Consider the following 21,922-nt stretch of genomic DNA (forward strand, 5'->3'; position numbering starts at 1 on the left):
ACAGGGAGGGACTTTTTAATAAGACTGCTATGGGTCCAATAAACGAAAGCATGCTTTGCATGCTATATGAAAGAGCTACGATTTTATTTTAGGAAACCAAATGTGTTTAAAGATTCTTGCAGAAATATTACATAGTAGTTTGAGGTCTGCTTGTTTCAGCCTTTCTACTCCAGTAGCAAGTGGTGTTGGGTCAATGTCATTGTTAAGAAGCCGTTCCAGCATGTAGGGCTGAATTATACAGCGCTCTGTGTCTTCTGCATCATAATCCATCGCTTCGCTTCTACTAGAGATGTGCATTTGTTTGAAGCAAAAGTGTAAAACATGGCAAATGAGCCCATTTTTGTTTCATTTCAAACGAACCAAAAAAAAAAAAAAGTCATCAGTTTTTTGTTTTCAGTAAATAGTGTGCACTATTTAGAAATTAAGGTGCACTATTTGCAAAATAGTATGTCCTGTTAACAATCAGTACATGCTAGTAGCAAACTAGCACACCCTATTTGCAAATAAGGCACACTGTTTTCTAGAAGTGGTAATACTGCACACTATTTCCCCAAAATAAAAAAAACCCCACAAAAAAAGCAAATAAAAAAATACATAAATAAACAAAACTCCCAAAAATGAAGGGCAAACAAAAAATATCTGAAAAACCAAAAAACAACAAAAAATGAAGAGAAAAAGAATGAGTGTGCATGTCCCTAATTTTTACAGATACACTCTTACGATGTCTCTAATTTCTTTAAGAGAAGCAGAATAGGTTATGATGATATAGGAAGTGGCTGTTACCATTTGTACTGTCCATGGGATGCATAAGGAATATCAAAGTCACTGATGGTAGTTTGAGACCCAGAGTTCCCTTTCTTCTCAAAATGGCTGACAAAACACACTGAAAACATAAAGGTGAATTTTAAAAGCCTGGCGAGCACATCAGTTAGGGGATGTGCAAAGAAGTCGGGCTCGTGCGCGCTGACTGTATTTTGGAAAGCGTTCAGATAACGCTCGTAAATGCCGCTGCGCGCACATCATAAAAGTTTCCAAAAAGGGGAGGGGCGTGAGCGTGGTCTGGGGGCAGGGACGTGCGTGTAAAAATTACGTGGCCCCGGCGTGCGCCGAGATCCCCCGCCTCGTAACTTTGCTTCTGCTGTGGATGATGCGTAAGTTGTAAAATAAAAGGATCGAGCCATTCCTGAGGCGTTTAACATTAAAGGGTCTGGGGTGACTGGGGGGAGTGTCGGCTATCAAACGGGGGGGGGGGGGGGATGGGGGGTTGGAGGACCTAGCTGTTAACTGGGCAAACTGGTGGATGAACTGGTAAACTGGGAATAGCTTTGGGACGCGTCCCTTTTAAGATCCGACTTACGCGGAAGATGCGGGATTTGCGCCCCCACGTAAAATTAGGCGCGAACGTGCGCGTGGCCAGGCTGTTTTATGATGTGCACACATGTACACGCGCGAGGGATAAAATGGCCGCGTCCCTGGGCGCGGGCTGACGTACACACACGCAAATGTGCGCCCGGGCGCCGGTTTGAAAGCTGCCGGCTTCTCCTGCCTTTCCGGTGAAAGGTTCTTCCTGCTCCGGCTCCATAGCCTCACCCCCTTCTCCTGTAGAATGGCCCGGGACTGAAGGGAGCACCACTACAATCGCGGCACAGACTGTCTGACATTATTAGATGCAGTACTGGGTTAACGTGAAGTTTTGACTGCTGTGCTCTGGGCAAGACTCAGCCGGCAGCTCATCTTTCCAAAGTGACAGCGAATGTGTAACGCGAGCAATCTCTGCAAAACCGATCTGTTGATAAATTTGTATTAGCAACAGCAACAAAAACCCATCTCACACCACAGCTTCTATTTTTTTTTTCTTTTATCTTTAACATCCTTTCAGATTTTATTTTTTAAATTTCCCTCTTGCTCTCTTGGTGGTCCATTCCTGTTCTAAATTAGAAAATATTAAATAATAATACTACAGCGCTAAGCCCCCTCCTCCTTACCATTTCCCCATCGAGTGGGCCTGGTGCTTAGGCTACTGGACCATAATGGAATGAAAAGTCATGGCTGGTCAGTCAAGACTCATCTCTGCCTGTAACCTCCGATGTGACCACAGGCACGTCCTGCCGCCTCCCCTTGTGTCTCCGGGAAACTATTGACATACCCGAGAACTTTTCATTTCCACTCACCTTGAGATTGGCACAGGTTTAGCTCAAGGGAGGAGAGGGGCAACCAGCGGCAGCGGCATGCACACAAACTTTCTCTCACTCACATAAACTTATGCACACACACATGTCCACTCACACACAATGTCCACTCACACATACTTGTGTGCACATTTCTCCATCTCTCACACCCATTCTCTCCCTCATCTCTCACTCACGGAAACTTATGCACACACACACACACACACAATGTCCACTCACACTTACTTGTGTGCACATTTCTCCATCTCTCACACACATTCTCTCCCTCATCTCTCACTCACAGAAACTTATGCACACACACACACACACAATGTCCACTCACACTTACTTGTGTGCACATTTCTCCATCTCTCACACACATTCTCTCCCTCATCTCTCACTCACGTAAACTTATGCACACACACACACACACACATGTCCACTCACACTTACTTGTGCGCACATTGTGTGTGTGTGTGTGCGCACATTATGCGCGCACACACACACACACAATATCCACTCACACTTACTTGTGTGCACATTTCTCCATCTCTCACACACATTCTCTCCCTCATCTCTCACTCACAGAAACTTATGCACACACACACACACACACAATGTCCACTCACACTTACTTGTGTGCACATTTCTCCATCTCTCACACACATTCTCTCCCACATCTCTCACTCACGTAAACTTATGCACACACACACACACATGTCCACTCACACTTACTTGTGCGCACATTTCTTCATCTCTCACACCCATTCTCTCCCTCATCTTTCACTCACAGAAACTTATGCACACACACACACACACACACACACACAATATGTCCACTCACACTTACTTGTGCGCACATTTCTCCATCTCTCACATACATTCTCTCCCTCATCTCTCACTCATGTAAACGTATACACAGACATCCACTCACACTTACTTGTGCGCACATTTCTACATCTCTCACACCCATTCTCTCCCTCACGTAAACTTATGCACACACACACATGTCCACTCACACTTACTTGTGCACACATTTCTCCATCTCTTCCTTGCACCACCCTTGCACATCCCTTGCACCACCCTTGCACATCCCTCCCTTGCACCACCTTCCTCCCACCTATCCCCCCCCTCCCCCCTTTCAACCCTCCTTGCCAACCTTAACCTTAAAATATCCTCATCAACAAGTCATTTACGTACATATGTTATATACTATATCAAATGTTCCATGTAATCCTGTTATTTCTGTTACAATTCGTTATATTTTATTACAATGTTATAATTTATTATATTTATTACAATGTTATAATGTAAAATAGGGCTGTTACTACCCTATTCTTTTAGTTATCTGGAAACCGATGTGATATCTCGATCGAACGTCGGTATATAAAAGAAATAAATAAAATAAATAAATAAATAAATCTCTCACACACATTCTCTCCCTCATCTCTCACTCAAGTAAATCTATGTGCACACACACACACAATGTCCACTCACACTTACTTGTGCGCACCCATTCTCTCCCTCATCTCTCACTCACGTAAAATTATGCGCACACACACACAATGTCCACTCACACTTACTTGTGCACACATTTCTCCATCTCTCACACCAATTCTCTCCCTCATCTCTCACTCATGTAAACTTATGCACACACACACACAATGTCCACTCACACTTACTTGTGCGCACATTTCTCCATCTCTCACATACATTCTCTCCCTCATCTCTCACTCACATAAACTTATGCACACACACACAATGTCCACTCACACTTACTTGTGTGCACATTTCTCCATCTCTCAAACCCATTCTCTCCCTCACGTAAAATTATGCGCGCACACACACACACACAATGTCCACTCACACTTACTTGTGTGCACATTTCTCCATCTCTCACACCCATTCTCTCCCTCATCTCTCACTCACAGAAACTTATGCACACACACAATGTCCACTCACACTTACTTGTGTGCACATTTCTCCATCTCTCACACCCATTCTCTCCCTCATCTCTCACTCATGTAAATGTATACACAGACATCCATTCACACATACTTGTGCGCACATTTCTCCATCTCTCACACCCATTCTCTCCCTCACGTAAACTTATGCACACACACACACACACATGTCCACTCACACTTACTTGTGCACACATTTCTCCATCTCTCACACCCATTCTCTCCCTCATCTCTCACTCAAGTAAACCTATGTGCACACACACACACAATGTCCACTCACACTTACTTGTGCGCACCCATTCTCTCCCTCATCTCTCACTCATGTAAAATTATGCGCACACACACACAATGTCCACTCACACTTACTTGTGCACACATTTCTCCATCTCTCACACCAATTCTCTCCCTCATCTCTCACTCATGTAAACTTATGCGCACACACACACAATGTCCACTCACACTTACTTGTGCGCACATTTCTCCATCTCTCACACCCATTCTCTCCCTCATCTCTCACTCACGTAAACTTATGCGCACACACACAAACATGTCCACTCACACTTACTTGTGCACACATTTCTCCATCTCTCACACCCATTCTCTCCCTCATCTTTCACTCACGTAAACTTATGCGTGCACACACACACATACACACACACACACACATGTCCACTCACACTTACTTGTGCGCACATTTCTCCATCTTTCACTCCCATGCTCACTCATTCTCTCCCCTCAGCCTGGAAGGTAGCAGTCACAACAACATTTCTCCTTCCCCAGGACCAGGCCGACCAATGGCCTCTCCTTCATTTTGCAGCCTAGGGCCAAAGGATCCTCTTCCCTCCATGTGGCCAGACACTCCTCAATACGTCTGGTCTGAGTGGCTCAAATGACTTTTCCTTTGGTGCTCGCTCTTCTGCAGTGGCAGCTGGAGTTTTTGGATGTTGGCCCTGAGAGACGGCATTTCCTTCAGAATTCTGCAGTCTTCAGACCAAATCCAGAGAAGTTTTTTTTTTTTTTTTACTTGTACTCCGCTACTTCCAAAAAATACATTCAGCACGGATTACAATTGAACATCCATAATAAAATAATTCCCAGATATAGCAATAGAAAACAAGGCTTTCGTCTTAATCCAGTGTTGCCACATAACCAATTCAATTATTATTATTATTATTATTATTATTATTAATAATAATAATAATAATAATAATAGTAAAAGGAACACACTGGGACCAATATTCAAAAAATCCTAAAATAGATAACTTATCCAGCTAAACGTTAGCCAAATAAGTAATAAGGATATTCAAAACTCACCATTTAGCTGGATAACTTGTGAGCTATCCAGCTAAATGGCTTTGAATATTAGTCTCGTTCTTAAAACTTCAAGATACATTTTGAAAATTGCTATCAGAATCAAAATGCATAAGAGGTGAATTTTAAAAGCCCGACGCACACATTAATTAGGGGATGCGCGAAGAAGTCGGGCTTGTGCGCGCCGAGCGGATTTTAAAAGAGGCAGAGATACACGCGCGCATCTCCCCGCAGCGCTCACATCTCAAACGTTTTCAGAAAGGGGTGAGGCATAGGCATTTCAGGGCGTGAATCTAAAATGTGCACATAAATACTGACGCGACTCGGTGCGCGACGAGGCCTCCTGCCTCGTAACCTTAATTCTCTACGGATGCTGTGTAAGTTACAATTTAAAGAAAACTAGGCAGATCTGAAGGGTTTTAAGGGTTGGGGCTGAGTAGGGGGAGTGACGGCTGTCAAACCGGGGAGGGGGTGTGGGGGAGGGGGGTTGGAGGACCTGCCTCTTTCCTGGGCAAACTGGGGCTGAACTTGTAAAACTGGGAAAGGTGTCAGCATGCGCCCTTTTAAAATCCCCCGATTTACGCGTCAGAAGCGGGATTTGCGAGCACATGCGTGCGCCCGCTTAAAAGATAGAAATATGAAATAATTAACTTAAAGGCTATGTAAAAGAATATAATAAGGTAAGGGTATAGGTGTTAACATGTGATAGCGGGATTATGTACAAGTATAACATATAGTATAACATATATATATAACATATAACATATAGTATAACATATAACATATAGTATAACATATAAGTATAACATATAGACTCAGACTGGCTATTCAGCCATGGGCAGGATTCATAAGCAGCTGCAATGATCCTACCAGAATGAACTTCACCCTCTCTGGCTCTGCTTGGCTCCTGTAAGGTCACACAGCGAGGGGTGGACAGGGGTACAAAGGTGAGGTCTCCAGCCGGCTGGCTCATCTGTGTTCCAGCTACTGCACCGCTCCGGTTTTCATGCTAAGGGAAATAAGCTGCCCAGAGTAAAAACATTTAAAGACACCCTTTGTTGGTTAAAGCCCTAGATGTGCATTTCCCATTGGAAATGTTTCAGGCTTGATAGTATTCCACCAAGCTGTCACTGTCAGCATCTCAGCTGTGGCACTTAACATACTGAATGCGTCTGGAATAATTCCATCAGCGTGCATGTCGGCAAAAGATGCCAGCAAATCACTCAGATCGTCCGTCACCCGCCTTCTCAGAAAAAACGCCTTCTTAGATCTTCCCCGTTTCTTGGGGATTTCTGTCTCCGAGCACCCCAGGCAAAAAAAAAACAAACAAAAAAAAACCCTGCATCAGTTCTCTTAAAATTTCTTGCAGTAAGACAGTGGTTTGCAAACCTTTATTTTTTTTTTCCCTAGGCAACCAGTAGATTAAGAACAGTTTATCCCAGGACCCAAGCAATAACACCTTCAAACCTGAGTTTGCATAACTGCCAGCTATAACCCCTTCATATCAAGAAATAAGCAAAACTACGTTAGTGCAGAACAGAGCACATCTCAGAAGAGCAAGGCCCGGATCTGGACCTGACGAACCTCTGGGTATTGAGACTGCAACGGGGGCCACTTCAGATCCACAATTCCCGGTTTAACAAACAAAAGTTAAAAAATCGAAATTAATTAAGTTGGTTACTGGTTAAAAAAAAAAAAGACCAACCGAGGTCTCCTCAGTTTAAGTACTTGATGATCTTGAGATGTTGTCTAATTTTTTTCAAAGTGTGGGGGCACGGGGGAAACTTTGCTTCACCTTCAGCCTCCTCCTGTAGTTTTCGGATTAGCAGGTCGCCTACCTCAGGCAGCTCCTACTTTTGTTGGTGGGATTTCGTCTGGTAAGAGCTTGGTAAGCGAAGGCCCCTGTGCAGAGCACATTACCGTGCTGGCAGGGATCGTCACGTTCAAAGTCACCGCCACCTGGCCAGGACGAAAACATTTTTTTTAAAAAGCTGGTTTGCTACCTGCGCGGGCTCAGGGGTGATTAGGCTCTGAATCAACCGGTCCAGCAAATTCAGAGGCCGAGCGTACGTTTTCTCCCGTTCGTGCACGCATTTCTGCAAAGACGGTCATTTTTCAAACCGGTGCTCAGACGCACAAAGGCGCCTGTGCGTCAGTGTACATCCAGGGAAGACGGTGACTGTATAATATGTGTGCACAAATGCGTGCATGTTGTAAAATATACTGGGGACGTGCGCACATGTGCACACATGTGCGCACAATTTTTAGCAGGTGCGTGTCCAGTCTAGTAAATCCCGTTTCTGCCGCTTAAGTCGGGGAATTTTAAAACGGGCGTGCGTCCACGCCATCGCCAGTTTCACCAGTTCGTCCACCAGTTACCCAGTTAAGAGCTAGGTCCTCCAAATCCCCCTGGTTTGATAGACCGCACTCTTTAAGCCCCTGCAAAATGACTTTTTTTTTTTTGTTTTTACAACTTATACCTCCGCCATAGCAGAAGTAAACTTGCACGGCGGTGGAACTGGGCGCGCACCAGAGTGTGTAAGTGTTGGCCATGCCCTGAAATGCCCACGCCGTGCCCCTTTTTGGAACTGAGTGAGATGTGCAGGTAGCAGTAGCTACGCACGCCTCCGGGCGGCTTTTAAAATTCGGTGGGCATGCGCAAGGCCAACTTCTGTATACATCTCCCGATTTTGGCACACGCCATGCTTTTAAAATTCACCTTAAAGGGAGTTTAGCACACAAAAAATGTGCAGCGCATGCACACGCACACGCACACACACAGAGTGGAGTAAAAATGTGAACACAAATTAGTGATCCTATATGGAAATCCCATGTTAATTAAGGAAATGGCTATTATGAAAGGTACAGAGAAGGGCGACCAAAATGATAAGGGGAATGGAACAGCTCCCCTATGAGGAAAGGCTGAAGAGGTTAGGACTTTTCAGCTTGGAGAAGAGACGACTGAGGGGGGATATGATAGAGGTGTTTAAAATCATGAGAGATCTAGAAGGGGTAGATGTGAATCGGTTATTTACTCTTTCGGATAGTAGAAGGACTAGTGGGCACTCCATGAAGTTAGCATGGGGCACATTTAAAACTAATCGGAGAAAGTTCTTTTTTACTCAACGCACAATTAAACTCTGGAATTTGTTGCCAGAGAATGTGGTTCGTGCAGTTAGTATAGCTGTGTTTAAAAAAGGATTGGATAAGTTCTTGGAGGAGAAGTCCATTACCTGCTATTAAGTTCACTTAGAGAATAGCCACTGCCATTAGCAATGGTTACATGGAATAGACTTAGTTTTTGGGTACTTGCCAGGTTCTTATGGCCTGGATTGGCCACTGTTGGAAACAGGATGCTGGGCTTGATGGACCCTTGGTCTGACCCGGTATGGCATGTTCTTATGAAAAAGCCCCAAAGTCTTAACAAGTGTTTTTTAAGGCTGGAAATTTAACTCCTGGGTCAGAGGTGGAGTAAAGTTAAGTCAGATTTCTGGGACTAGTGTTAGTCTATGGTGCTGGGCCAATGTGGGCCCAGACCTGAAGCTGCTCGGTGCCCGGTTTACTGCTCTCCTGGAAATCATGAATCAACAATTGCTATATAAACAAGACATGACTCAATAAGTACGCAAAACATTATTAAAACAAAAGATAAATCAATAAAAAAAAAATAATTAGTAATCATAGATGAATAAAAGCATATAAATGTGATTAAGAAGATAAGCCTAAAAATATAAAACGAGAGGAAACATACAAACCCAGTCTCAGAAAATGTATAATGTAACCTGCTGAGATACGGACATAGCACTGTGTACTCTGTTCCTGTCACATAACAACTGAATAACCAGCAGCATAACAGAAAAAAAAAAAGGTACAATGAAATGCTTTTAAATACAAAGAAATTACAACAGGTAAAACGATCTGTTCAGGGAAACATCAAAAGTGCAGTTGAGGAACCCCCTCTCCCCTGAGCTTCCTTAAACGAAATACAGACAACTAAGGGCATTCAGACTTTTGCTCAATCGCACATGGGTTACCGTGGTGATTTCTAGTATTCAAATCATACAAAGTTTACTTCCATGTTTTTTTTCAAAGCCTCGCAAACATTTGCCAAGACCTTATTTTGTGTAGGACGTATTTTATTATTATGAGTGTGATAGTATGTGTACCGCTTTTAATGTTTTGTTTTGTTTTTTTTATTTTGGAACAAATTATGATGCATACAAGTGTTTTAAAAATAAATAAATATATTTCTCAGATTTTTTTCCGGGCACCATTCACAGGGCAAATGTACGTGGAAGGACAATGCCCGGAGCGTACGTTACTCGCTAGATGAAGACCAAAAGGACTGCGTAATGAGCTGATTGCAAATAATAAATTAAGGGCAATCAGCCACCAAAAAGATATTATGTTAAGCCGTGCTGGCGAGATACAGATTAGGATGATTGATATACGATCCGGTAACATTTTCCCATCAAGTTCCTTGTGTACGACTGTTGGACCTCTATGTAGCGCTATGAGATATATATATGCAGTGCGGTCCAGAGCCAGCCCCTACTCCGGGGAGCTTACAGTCAAGACAAGAGACACAATAAGAACTAGAACCAAGTGAAAAGAAAACCACATTGGGTCACAGGAAGAGAACCCCAAACTGTAACAAAGGCTTAAAATCCAGGACACGTCTTCAAGGAGGCGCCCGAGATCCGTCCCGCCTCATGTGTGCTTTCCAGCCTTGCTTTCAATTGCCGAGTTTAGGTGATGATGTGCAGTGGGCCCGTGTGGGGGGAAGGAGCAAACCAGGAGCTCGGTGTCATCAGAATTTTTCTGCACTGTGTAAACGCAATTCAACTCTTCCCCAGCGCGGGCAAGGGGGTTGCGAAATGGACACAAATATTTATAACCCGCATTGCTTTCCAGTGAATGAAGAAGGCGCAATGGAAAACAGAAATAAAGCAACGTGACCACATAGTTAGCCCTCTGCTAAACAACTTCCTCGGAGGGTGAAAGGTTAGGCTAATCAGACATCAATTAACTACAGCTGTAGGCCGCACTCATTACTGCACAGAGAAAATGCTTAAAATAATTGGGATAGCCAATTGCACCTTTGGCATAGCCTTCATTAACAGGTCTGGCGCAACGAGCAGATGTACTAGCAATGTATCACGTTAAGTAGCTAAATATATATTTAAATGCAGTTGGGAAATGCAGTGCATTATTAATAGTTTTCTTTTACTTTCTGCATCTATTGAAACCCAGCTTTAATGCTAAGAAACACGAAAGCCAGGCGGCAGACAGTTGGTGTGGTATTATGGATTGATCTGGAAACCAGGAAATGCAATCCTAAAACGCACACTGTTTTAATTTAAGCCAGTAAAGACTGGCCAGCCAATCTAAGGGCCTGGTTTTAAAAGCATTTACACGTGTAAAACTGTTTTTTTAATCGAGTAGATGCATTTTATTCGAGTAAGTGGGCTTTTGAAAATGGCTACAATAATAGTTACTTTTGCATGTGTAAATACTTTAGAGTATCAGCCCTATGCTTGCTAACGTATTTGATAAGTCTGTTCATCCTCATTTAAGGCTCATGGTTTTTTTATTACTCTGCATGGAAGGCGGCCTTTTTCTCAGCGTCATAGACAATTTAATGGGAAGAGCTATCAAAGTTGAACCCATGGATCAAACTAAATCAATCTGAAACTGCCTTGTAGCTAACCATTGGATGGATTGAAGACTAGTTTATTACGCAGTGACTTCTTCATTATTGCTCCTGCAGATTATGCAAGCTGGTCACTAATCGGCTGAGCTGTGGTCAAGCCATAGTTTGCATAGTTTGCATTGCTAGCCTCTCAGCCAGAAGGACACCACGGCAGGCGGATGAGTGGACTCTGGGATGCAGGGGGACATGACCACAATAAACAGCAGAAGAACTGAAGAAATAAAATGAGGAACAAGAACTTGGAATAAGATCAAACGAAGACAGAACTGCACCAATGCACAAGGAAGCCAATAGTTTGAGGAAGGAGGAAGAATATTCTATCTCTTGAACCAAATAGGACAAATCCAAGCCCTGAGACAAATGCAGAAAATTTGGATGGGAAATGCTTATGCCAGAACGTATATTGCGTCTCTGAATATTCATGTCCAAATGAAGATATTTTCACATTTAAGTGAGATTAAAGAGCATTTCCTCCCTGTTGGGAAAGGTTAGGTTACAGAACACGCTCCTTTCCTACCTGGACTAGACTGGTAGATAAATAGGAAATGGCTCAAAAGGAGCTTCTGAAAAAGCCTAGGGCACGTTCACGCACACAGGGGTGAATTTCCAAAAGATTTACAGGCAGAAAGAGCACATACACGCGTGCATGCTGGGTATAAGTGCACACATATCACTTCCCAAACAGATGACATGCACGCATATATATCCACCTTCCCCAGTAAATATGCGTGTGAAAAAAATGTGTGCGTGTTAGGGGCACGTCAGAGCATGGTTTCCATACACGCGCATGATAGATAAATAAATAAATGGCCATTTTAAAGGAGACTTATGCATGAATGTCATCAACACTGTACCACATCCATTTTATGCACCAAGTTCATGGTATTTTCGACTTGGTATTTGGTGGACTGGTATCTCCAGGTGAGTGGACCAAGCAGCAGGGTGGGAGTGAGTGCGACTGGGACGGACTTGGCCATACTGAGGGGAGGGAGTGAGTCATGGAGAAGCTAAATTAAAAATGACTCTTACGCATAATCATGACAGAACGGTTGAGGGGGAGAGAACCGAGGTGGAGGTACCCCAAACAGAGAGTGTACCTACTGTATCTGAATGTATATCGCCTTGAGCTGCAGTGAAAAGCTGTGAGCTAAACGCATCGCATACAGAAATAAAATACAGGAGTAGGGCACAGTTTTTGGATCAAATTGTGTGCAGGTTCAGATTCAACCAGGAAAACATACTGAGGCCAATACTCAAAACAGAACTTACCCCTAGATTCATCAAAAAAAGTTAATAAAGCATTATTAACAAAAGGGGGTGTGCTTATGGAAATTTTGAACTTACTGCTTTGCATAGTGTGGTAAATTTAGTGTACCCTGTGATAATCCCTATTTTTCACAGAGAGAGAGAGAGAGAGACTATCCTCAAGGGCCGCATACTAGGGAAGTATTTATAGCTCTATAGGAGGCCACCTAATAGTTCGAGGTGAGGTGTTGGTGGTGGTTTAGGGGCCAGTTTCGCATGTAGAGTGAGACGTAGGAACAGCACAGTACACCTTGGTGAAGATTTGGCATCATTTGGAGTGAGGAAAGTCTCACAAAGATGAAACTTCTATTATGTTCTCTAGGGATGTGCAGAGGGATGCCATACGTTGCATTCGGGATTCGTATTCGTCGAGGGGGCAGATACGTTGCATTCGGCACGGGGGGCCCCTGATATGTTTATATGTTAATTCTTATTCGTCCTGGCTAAAATTAAATTAACTACAAACCCCCCCCCCCACCCTCCTGACCCCCCCCAAGACTTACCAAAACTCCCTGGTGGTCCAGAGGGGGTCCGGGAGCCATCTCCTGCACTCACATCCTCGGCTGCCGGTATTCAAAATGGCGCCGATAGCCTTTGACCTACTATGTTAGGCAAGACTTCCCTTGGGTAAATCCATGTTGACTGTGTTTCATTAAATCATGTCTTTCTATATGCTCTACAATTCTGATCTTGAGAATAGTTTCCACTATTTTTCCCGGCACTGAAGTCAGGCTCACTGGTCTATAGTTACCCGGATCGCCCCTGGAGCCTTTTTTAAATATTGGGGTTACATTGGCCACCCTCCAGTCTTCAGGAATAATGGATGATTTTAATGATAGGTTACAAATTTTAACTAATAGATTCGAAATGTCATTTTTTAGTTCCTTCAGTACCCTAGGATGCATACCATCTGGTCCAGGTGATTTGCTACTCTTTAGTTTGTCAATCTGGCCTACTACATCTTCCAGGTTAACAGTGATTTCATTCAGTTCGTCTGATTCATCACCCCTGAAAACCATCTCCGGAACTAGTATCTCTCCAAACAATATGAAGGGGCTGGGAGGGGGTGGGTCTGGGGGTAGGTCTGGGTCAGCGGGTGGGGTGGGGTGAGGGAGGATGAGGCCAGGAGACTCACAATTTGCTTTTATTTATTTTTTAAGGCATGCTAGTTACCCGGATATTTTCGAAGATATCTGGGTAAGTAGCAAGTATTCTGGTCATACAAGGCCGGATAACTTTGGGCCTAATTGGCCATATTTAAACGCTGGCCAGTTAGGCCTAAGGTTATCTGGTTATATGTAGCTGGATAACTTTATGGTAGTACATTCAGGGGACGTTATCCCGCTAAATATATGGAACTACCTGTACTACTGACTAGAGACCTCTGGAAGATTGCTCATGCGCAGAAAACCATACGTGCACACAATTGTTATGTGCATGTCTGAAGTCACTTACAAACATTTGCGCGATAATTGCACGTGCATGTAATTTCTTTTGCATATATGTGCATTATAAATTTTGTGCAGATGTATGCTTTTGCTGAGTCTCATACACGGGCGCAAACAGGTCCGTGCGTAGTCCTGTAAAAAGATTATCCTCTTAACTTATACCGCTCTTTCCAGAGGCAAATTTACTTAAACGGAGCACAACCTTTGTGCAAAAATGTTGTGCTTGTGCGTAGACTTTTATTTTTCTTTCAATTCACCGTCCCTTAGCTCAGAGGACTCTGGGTAGCGCAGCTGCTTTAAATAACAGTGTCTCTCCCCGGCAGCCATAATGACTTTCTGCAAATAAACGCTCTTGCTTCACTTTATTGGTGGCACATTGTTAGAAATTATCTTATGTAATGATTATTCCACATCAGAGTTAATCTAGGCATCTGGATTAACAGTAATTATTTTCCTCTGCAGGCGGAAGGGTGTGTGTAATAACAAACACCATTCCGCTGACGGAGGAAGCCTCAAGACCAGGCCGATAGAGAGACTGCAAGGCTAGGATTTGGCTTTGGGGGCAGTTCACTTTGAAGCCTTTATCAATAAGTCTGTTGGCTCACACATTAGAAAGCTGCCCATTGTGGACGTCCAGAAAGGACGATATGAGGCAATTCAGCAAATGGGATAATTCCATAAAGCTAATTTGAGCTTGCTTTCTCAGGAAGCGGGTGGCGCAGTGCAGCCCAGATGTGAAAGGTTTCCATTGTTCGGAATGTAAGCGGGTTGTGGGGGGAGGGAGGGGGGAGGGAGGGGGGCGTTATCGTTCGGGGGGGGGGGGGGGGGGGGGGGGAAAACGACACTTTTAGGCCTTGTTCCTTATTAATAGATATTCCCCGAGACTGCGGAATCACTCAAGACAGAAGCTTCTTCTCAGTCTGGAAGAAAATATAACTGGGACATTCTTCTGAAAGAGTTAAGAGGAAGGAAAACTTAGAAACGGCGCAGGTGGGACACCGTATCCGCAGAAAGTGACGCAACGGGCAACGTTTTTCTTTGAGGGACTCATTCCGGCCCCTGAACCAATGACTGCTCACCTAACGTCTTGATTCATGGTGTTTAACAGAAGTATCTCTGGGCTGATTTTTTAAAGACGTTATTTTGGAACGTTTCGGCCCCGTGCACATGCATGGGAAAGCTTTTAATACAATGAATCATTTTCCACTGCTCCAGGGAGAGACGTCTGTTGCTGAAATCTCTATGGAGTATTTATTTTTTTTTACATCAGAGGCTCTGCAAAGTTATAGTGCATTCTAGGAGCAAAGTTCCTTTCTCCTGCATTTTGCTTCTTGCTTTCTGGGCTTTGTAGAATGGAACAGCCTGGAATCATCTGGGAGATGGTTTCTCAATCTATTTTGCAGCTCTTTTTTTTTTTCTTCTTTTTTTTAGCGATTTACTTTCATACTCACCGGATCACTTAGGCTTCCCTTTCACTATTTCACAGGCCATCCTTCACATCTGATGTTATTTTTTCTTGCCTGGACCACAATGCGGACTTCTCGTTTTGCTGTTAATATTTGTTGACTACACAACGCTTCTTGAGAAATAGCGTCTGTTTCCCATCAGTGTAGCTCCATCCCAGCTCGTTTAGCAATTGAATTGTAGGGAGGCTTCAAAGTGACGCTCTTGACTGCATTGTCACCCTAATCTCAAACATTTTGGTGTCTTGGGCAGGTCCAGCACAAGTAATGCGCATAATTACTGTAGATTAGGGTCACCAGTTGTCGAGGCTGAGAGAGAATCATTCAGCAACCTATTGCCAGTAGTAAGTAACATGGGAGACGTCAAACCACTGCTCAGGTGTTCAACCATTCTTTAATGTAAGAACATAAGAACATAAGAAAATGCCATACTGGGTCAGACCAAGGGTCCATCAAGCCCAGCATCCTGTTTCCAACAGAGGCCAATCCAGGCCATAAGAACCTGGCAATTACCCAAAAACTAAGTCTATTCCATGTAACCATTGCTAATGGCAGTGGCTATTCTCTAAGTGAACTTAGAGAGTAATTTGCAAAGGGACTTCTGGGGGTAAAATAATGCTTTGCCCACAGAAATGGCCCTTTAAAAAAACGGTAACGGGCACAAAGTTCCAAGCCTGCACACTTTATTCGTGCTTTTTTATAGACATAAGGGAGAGAGGCATTCCAGGGCAGAGCTGGAACTTACACGCTTAATTTTTTTATTTTAAAAAGTATGCGGGCAAATTTTCTCAGAAGAGCTATGGGCACCGAATAGCAAGTCCTATCGTATGTGTGTAGTTTTGCTGAATAATTTTCAAAGTGGACTTGTGTGCCTAAGTCAGGTTTGAAGATGGGTGTAACTTATGCATGTATTTGCCCGCTAACTTATGCACATAGTTACAAAATTATCCCTATAGGAGGACAATATGCACGATCAATTTATTTCTTTATTTTATTTCTTCAAACTTGATATCCCACCCTATGCAACCAAGACCTAATGCGGTCTACGTAACAAATCATAACATGGCATGGGGCAGAGCTGACGTATCATTGGCTCATCAGTCAAAGAAAAATATTTGTATCTTTTTTTTTTACCCTTCTGTTATTGAAAGTAGGGTTTATGGTGTAAGAGGTGATAAAATCAACAAGTTATATTTCTTCTTGATAATGAGGTTGAGGTAGAAGGATATTAACAAGCATAAGGAAAACCAAGGGCTGTTATGAAGCTGCTGCAACCTTTGGGATGATATAGTGTTGGAAGTGTTTAAGGATAAAGCATGCACCTGAAAATAATGATACTGCAGATGCTATGTCTTAATTTTGTCTGCAAAAATTCCTTTTCCTGGTACCAGATACAGAGTGTGAGCAAACGCCCAATCCTTGTTGGCTGTAGGGTTTTGGTAATAAAAGGTGTCTAATGGTCTCGGATGCCGAGGGACTTCCAATGGAGTGCGCCACCACTAAGGCTTAGCACCTATGTTAACACCATTGGCAGAGTTACATATATTCAAGGCAAATTTCTAAAAATGCCATCAGATGCCCTAGATGGGCCTTCTACCCCTTTCCAGGTTCATCAAACATTTCTGTTTATAGAAACATAGAAACGAAGGCAGAAAAGGACCAAATGGTTCATCCAGTCTGCCCAGCAAGCTCATGGTAGTATCTGCCGCACCGTGCAGATTACCCCCATGCTTATCAGTTTCTCAAACCGTAAAATTCAGGGCCCTGAATCCAATTCCCCGTTACCTCTTGCCGTTGACGCAGACAGCAAATGTTGAAGTTGCATCAAATGTATCAGGCTTATTGGTTAAGGGTAATAATGGCCACACCAACAAGTTACCCTCATGCTTATTTGTATCTCCAGACCATAAAAGTCGAGGCCCTCATTGGTTACTGTCTGAATCCCATTCCCCTTTTTCCCTGCCACTGAAGCAAAGTGCAATGATGGAGTCGCATTAAATGTAGGGATGTGCATTCATTTACAACGAAAAAGGAAATAGAGATGATATTTCCTATTTTGTTGCGTTTCAGGGGGGGCAACGAAACGATAAGAAAACCCACGAAATTTTGTGTGGTTTTATCGTATTTCGGGGGGGGGGGGGGGAGGAGAAAGGGCACATTAATTGATTAGTGGCAGCCGACAGCCCGAGAGGGGGAGATCGCTCCCGGGACCCCGCTGGACCACCAGGGACTTTCGGTACTTCTTGGGGGGGGGGGGGGTTGGGCAAGTCTTGGGGGGTCGGAAGCTTGGGCAGTTGCAATTAATTAAATGTGAAGGGTTGAGGTGGGTTTGGGGGTTTGTTTTTTTTTTACAACCCTCCGTTGGAATTCATTAAATTTGAAGGGTTGGGGAAGGTTTCGGGCTTCGTTTTGGGGGCAGATGAAGTAAAATCAGCCTGAACTGCGGGACAACGAAATTTCCCGCTGCGGGCCGATAAAGAAGGCCGAACCAAAAGGTTCGACCGAATCACATCCCTAATTAAAAGTATGCAGGCTTCTTGGTTAAGGGTAGTAACTGCCGCACCAGAAAGGTACCCCCATGCACTCTTTTCTTCAGAGTGCATGGGCGAAACTTGCTGAGCCCATTTTGAAAACATTGGAACAGGTCCACAGCTGGCGCCTCATCCTGACATGCAACATTGCGCTCAGTATACTTGCATGTTAGCAGATATCTTACTGTCTCGATAGATCCATGCTCGGGTGTACAATTCCATTGCTCTTTGCAGCCCTGTTGCTCTTCCAATCTGTATCTGAGTTAACTAGAGCTTAATCCCACTCCAAGACTTTTATGGGAGAAAAGTATGAACAACAGATAAATTAGATGTTCACTGCTATACGTATCAATAAATACATTTATAAATGGTCCTTCTGAAGCACAAAGAGCACAATGGAAAAGCTTGTCCTATCACTTTGCGTGATGAGCCGGGGCAGCCACCTATGTGGACACCACCCTAGGGCCATCCTTCCTAATGCTGCCAATGCCGTAGATCAATTCAAGGGAAACTTACTTTTTTTTTTTAAAGAAGAGGAAGAGCTGATTTAATCTTTTTCTCATTTCTCCCATTGAGAAACAGAGCTAATGATAAATGTTAAGAAGATAAGACTTGGCATACTGGGCCAGACCAAAGGTTCATCAAGCCCAGTGTCCTGTTTCCAACAGTGGCCAAGCCATGGTACAAGATCCTGCCAGGGACCCAAATGGAAGATTCCAAGCTGCTCATCCCTGTGACAATCAATGGAATTCCACCAGTCCACCTTAATAATGGTTTATGGATGTTTCCTCCATGGAACTTGTCCAATGTTCAATATTTGCTGTGATGGTTTGGAGGGTGCAGTCTCCAACTGTGTGAAACAATCATGACTCTCCTTTAGCAGGCATGCCTCAGATCTCTGGCTGTGACCTGGACACCATGTGCACCTTTGCTGATTAAGGACTTTCTAGAACACTCATTTTGACTGTATTTGGTAGCGAAACAGCATCAACAACGTGCATTTTGGAGTAGATTTTCAAACCTGCGCGCGAGCGTACATGTGTGCGCGCTACCCGGTGCGCACACATGTACGCCCGACTTTATAACATGCGCGTGCAGGCGTGCGCATGTTATAAAATCGGTGGTTGGCGCGCACAAGGGAGTGCACAATTGTGCACCTTGCGCGTGCCAAGCCCGCGCCGAGCCGCACTACCTTCCCCCGTTCCCTCCCAGGCCACTCCAAAATCAGAGCGCCCTCAGAGGGAACTTCCCTACCCCCCCCCCACCCCACCTTCCCTTCCCCTACCTCTCCCGCCCTTTCCCCCCTACCTTTTTCTTTGATTTCCAAACGTACTTCAGCCCTGGGCCTGAAGTAAGTTGCGCGCGCTGGCCGACTGCCGGTGCGCGATCCCCGGCACAGCAGCCGTGCGGAGGCCTCTGGCCACGCCCCCTCCCTGCCCCTTTTTACAAGCCCTGGGACTTACACGCATCCTGGGGCTTTATGTGCGTCGCCGGGCCTTTTGAAAATAGGCCCGGCGCGCGTAACCCTTTGAAAATCCGGCCCTTTATTTTTTTCACAATGCGAGCAAACAAGAAACAATTTACCAAACAGATCCTACTGGTTTAAGTCTAGAGAAGCGATGGAGGAGGATATTCAGGAGAGCGAGCTTAACTCCAGATTCGACTTTTGTCTTCTTTACTTCTGCTGGTATTAAACTTTTGGAAGGCAGGGCTAACTTCAGAGTTGTTTCTTCGCTCTTTACAGCAGCTTCGTCTCCCCTTACAAACAACATCCAAAGGACAGCAAGATATTAGAAGAACACCAGCTTTAAAGGGAGATCTTCAAAAGTTAAAAAAAAAAGAAAAAAAGATAAAGATAAAGAAAATGGTGTTTGGAGAAAAATAATACATTTTCCTTTTGTGTCAGTTTTGGTTTGTTGGTTACTTGATGATGTGTGAACCACTATAAATGGCTTACAGATCATTCCTTGTCACTCACTGCTGCCTGGAGGGTTAATGCAAGCCAGCTCAACCCTCAGAAGTAATTAAAGGTAATCAAGCAAAAAAAATGTGAGTGGTCTGTTGTACTCTGCATTCCAAACTCCACCCACACTGGGAACTTACAGCGAAAAACAATTATTGATATTTTAACCCCTTTCAGCAGAAGTGGGTGCATCTCTGCCATTCTTCAGTGGCAACATTCAGGCAGCAGAGAATGCAAGCGAGCTGGAAGCAGAATTTCCTGACAATTCTGCTCTGCAAGCTTTAATGGATAAGAAAACCAGTACCACGCGCTCTCTCTCTCTCTCTGCCTGGCCTCTTTTTTTTTTTTGGTTCTTAAAGGAGACCTGCCATCAGCTTGGAGGGTCAGTAAAAGTGCTTTGGTGAACTCGCTGCAGATCCGTGCAAAGTAGAAGCATCTTCTGAATTTTCTGTCAGAGTTTAACGTGCAATCCAGCTGATGGGAGGAGTCATTTTGCTCACCAGAGATGTCATGGATTGACATCAGATGTGATCACAATAGCACTCGATCACCTGATCTTGGAGAAAGGGGAAAAGCTTAACTGACATACAATAAATATATAGGCTACAAACCCCCAATATAAAGAAGCTATATAGTAGTGTGAATACACAAAGTAATCTCATTCCATAGCAGACCTCATACGGGGCATACGTATCTAGTGCCAGTTCGCAGTAATACGGCAGCAGTTATAATCATTGGTCTGTTACCCAGTACATATTTTTTCAAAGAAGTTTTTCTCATACGGTAGTGAACAATAAAAATAGGCCACTGGCATATCATAAGTTGTGCGGCAAAATGTAGATCATCGCAACTTTTATAAAGCTTTTCAGGTTTTACCACATTATGCACTTATCTTTTGTGAAGTTTTTACGGTTTAATTCCTCAGAGAAACAATACTATCGTCAATGATGCTGCTGCTATTTTCAATTTCACATATTGTTGGCCCTTGAAGAAGGCTTTTAGCCGAAACACGGTCCGTGTCGGGCTTGACTCCGTGCATGTCCTCACGCCCATGTCTCCGCTTACCTCTTGAGGAATTAAACCGTAAAAACTTCACAAAAGATAAGTGCATAATGTGGTAAAACCTGAAAAGCTTTATAAAAGTTGCGATGATCTACATTTTGCCGCACAACTTATGATATGCCAGTGGCCTATTTTTATTGTTCACTACCGTATGAGAAAAACTTCTTTGAAAAAATATGTACTGGGTAACAGACCAATGATTATAACTGCTGCCGTATTACTGCGAACTGGCACTAGATACGTATGCCCCGTATGAGGTCTGCTATGGAATGAGATTACTTTGTGTATTCACACTACTATATAGCTTCTTTATATTGGGGGTTTGTAGCCTATATATTTATTGTATGGATTGACATCATACACTATACCTTACTTCGTCGTTTTTGCTGGGGGTGGGGGTGTTGCACCTGTACAGTCTGGCAGAAGCAGGGTGGGCTGGGATGGAACTGCGGTTTCAATGGAATTAGACCAGCAACATAACGCAACGTAGGGTTCCCTGACATCATTTTCGGAAAAATGACTCTTTCCATGTCAGCTGACTTTCAGATTCGAGCTCTCCACATATTCCTGAAAACAGGAAACACATTATTATTATTTTTTTTAATGGCAGAGGTATGTTTCTCTTCTTGCCTGCCAAAACACGATTGCCGTGTCCGTCGCTGGACGTTCTGCTTTCAATTATCTCATGCCTCAGCCCCTTAAATAAAATATTCCGAGCGGATAAGCATTCGTATAATTATCTGCACATAATAGTGATCTGCAGTAGAGCAAGGAGGCAAAATATTTGTATGAAAAACGGGACTCTGCAGAAATCATTTAAATGCAACTTTTACAAATACTCCTAGGATCCTTGCAATATACTCAGCAGTAAAACAGAATGTTTTTGCATGGGAATGGAACCTGTGGGGCAAAATCAATTTTTTTGGTAACATCAATTTATCTTATTTTCGTAGCCAGTTTGTATTACTCACCAGGAGAACCAAGGAATGGGTCC

This window comes from Rhinatrema bivittatum, chromosome 8 (genome assembly GCF_901001135.1).
Source record: "Rhinatrema bivittatum chromosome 8, aRhiBiv1.1, whole genome shotgun sequence".
Taxonomy (NCBI): Eukaryota; Metazoa; Chordata; class Amphibia; order Gymnophiona; family Rhinatrematidae; genus Rhinatrema; species Rhinatrema bivittatum.